The sequence below is a fragment of the Emydura macquarii genome, unplaced genomic scaffold (assembly GCF_026122565.2).
Source record: "Emydura macquarii macquarii isolate MOO-44397 ecotype Brisbane River unplaced genomic scaffold, CSIRO-AGI_Emac_v2 contig_3295, whole genome shotgun sequence".
In the NCBI taxonomy this organism is placed as follows: domain Eukaryota; kingdom Metazoa; phylum Chordata; order Testudines; family Chelidae; genus Emydura; species Emydura macquarii.
Window position 1 is genome coordinate 3,627,798 of NW_027133432.1, and position 3,103 is coordinate 3,630,900.

Here is a 3,103-nt window from a genome sequence, read left to right on the forward strand (position 1 = left end):
AAATCTGAGAGGCTGGCAATGTATTTTACAATAATGAAAGATCAATGGTTAAGATATCGTAGAAGTAATCATGGAATAAAAAGCAAAAGAGGTATTAATTTACCAATCATTGCTGCAAAATGTAGTAGTCTGGATATTAGTCTATTCATTTAATCTAAAAACAACATTCCAAAGATGTACTTTTGGAGTAAATTTAGTCTAGCTAATAACAGGCCCCTCCAAGTTTTAACTGATCTCAGCTGCTTGATCTTAAGCTTTGGTTACCTGACATGAACTAGACCTGTGGGCATGCATGTGTCAGCTGAAGCCAACATAAATAAGAAAGGACATGGTGTAGAATAAAAAGTGCCTGAAAACACCCTGATTACCTTTGGAAAATTTCATGAGTCAGTTCCTACCCCTATTTATGTCAGATCTTTATGAGGAAGATTACCTCATATTTGCTATGGGAGAAAAAAGCCACGATAAATAGAACCATGCCTCAGAAAGGCTTATGTCTAATAGCAGAGAGGAATTTGCTAATGCAGTCATGCTTTATCTTTTACACAGACATATGCCATGCCCCTGGTATAGAACAAGCAATATGCAACGTTATAATATAGTGAAGTCAAAATACCTGCTTTGTTATTAGGACTAGTTCTATAAGCACTCATAGGTGAAACTTGACAATAAAGGACTATATACCACCTAAACCCTTCAGATCGGGCCTAAATTGGGACTTCAGTGGAGCATAGGCCTAGTGATTTGATGCACTGTAAAAGTGTGAATTTCAGCCCACACTCAAAATTCTCACTGAAGTGAGTACCAAAACATTCCAACATGCCTGAGCATTGAGGGACATAATGTAGCTTTCACTCATCTGCGACTGGTTTTTCTTTTGGTGTTTTCTGTCAAACTTTCCATTCTTTTAATACAGGACCAGATTCTTTGTTTGGTAAAGCCAATGAGAAAGGGTTAAACGGTGAGAAAATGTTCATTACACTTGTGTGGAAATGTGAATTTATTAGGTTAATGCTAAGAAGGATCAACATCTGTATAACTTAAAGGATTATATATTTTGTTCATGTATATTAATGACAATAATAAAGACTTTAAAGGTTGGAAAAGCATCCTCCTGAATCATTTCATGGGGAGTTTGACTATCCAATCACACACAGAGAACAGGCTAACATTCTGCTCCCAAACTTTATGGATTTCCTGGATCTAAGGAAGCACGGGTCACAGGTGGAGAATCTGTTCCTTGATCTGGTCTGGAGACTGTCATTCCCTCTCTGCTTCTTGGGTCCAACTACCTGGGCCAGCCCTAACTGCATTTACCCTAAAGAGACCCACTAAAGGGAAGAGTCACCTAACAGAGAGGCACCATGGAAATGGGCTAAAAAAATCCCAGTCTCTTTTACTTTCTCTGTCTTATCTTCAGGAGCTAGTGGTGGAACAATGTCTGAGTCCCTTTAGCCCCTCCACAACCCAATGCAGCTCTGCATTCATTCGCTGGGAAGTGGAAAGGATGGTGCTATTTACTCAAATTAGGGACTCTTGTCTCCACCATACATTTTAAAAATAAAAAAGCCGGTTTTCAGTAACCAGCAAAATATATATCTCAAAAACCCCTAACATTTTCATTTAGACTCAATTAAAAATAAAATAAATGCGTAATTTTAAAATGTCCAAACTACACTTTGGGCCTAAATTTGCATTCAGTTAAAAAGGGTGAATCAATGAGAGCCATGCAACTCTAGCTGAGGGCAAAGTTAGAACCTTTATTCATAGGATAAGCCATTGGGGCTTTGAGTTGTGCCTGAATAAGGACTGCAGGATAGGGCCATTGTAGGCTCATCTCTGATAGATATTTATCCACAGAGAACCATCATAGAAACTTGTAAACTGAATAGTCTGCTAAAGGAAGTCCCAAGAACTGTAATACTCTTATCAGAGATATACAAAGATGGCAAAATTTGGACAGCCTAATGTGGAACTGGATCAGGGATTTTTTGCTTGTGCCATTATAAAGATGAGGGCTACATGCAAAAGTCTTAACTGGAAATGAATGTTAAACACCCACAGGGTTTGTAGTTATTCATCTCCAGAGTCTTGGTTGAGGTCCATTTCTAGCTGTAAGACAAATCTTTACTGCACTGGAAGAGTGGCAGGAGGAACCTAACAGTGTTAGCCAAATCATCCCCATCTTTTGTTCCTCACATTCAGAAGTGCTAAATTTGTGACAAATAAAATTACTAAAATACAAAGGATATTAATGATTTAAGTGTCAAAGTAAAGAAGCCATAGAAGATTATTACTCTCATCCCATTTCAAGATTACTTAAATGCAACATTCATGTATAAATCTCATGTGAAGTACCATTAGACAATTGCATGAGTGACCTATACTACTACTATATTTTAAAGATTTTGTTGTCGTAAAATTATTCTTATGGGTTTCCATATTAACTGAATAGGTTATTAGAATTTTGGGCTTTCCCATACTTACCGAATGATTATATAGCACCACCTACTGATACACACTGAAGCTTCTTTTGAAGGTCGCTATATTTGGATTACATACAATTTGTTAGCCTTGATCCTGAACTATAATAACTGGTTATATGATTTGTTTGCCACCAAACCAGAGACAGCAAATGGCGATTCTGGTATTTAAAAACAGACAACCTCTGCACCCAAAGAGTTTCAAGATAATGACTATCCATTTATATCAGCACCATAACACAATGGTTTAGTAAGAATCTTGGAGCTAAAATACTGTTCAAGTGCCCCCATTAACTACATGGTTAAGGCAAACAGACTTTGGCTATTAGTGAAGGAAGAAGTATGTAGCAAAATAAAAGTAGATGGTCATACATCTGTAACAAAACAAGGTGTCTCATGACTAATAGGCACTAACCTGCATTGTCATTGCGCATTCTTATCACTATACCTCATTATACTCCACAGGGAAAGCACTTTCCAGTCTATGCTTTCGTTTTAAGATAATACTGTTCTAGATGTTTTCACTGAGAAAGCCTTTAGAATGTAAGCTAAGTACTAGATTTGTAAGTTTGTTAATTATTTCTCCTAAAAAAAAAAAATCCCACTGGTTAGTTACACTG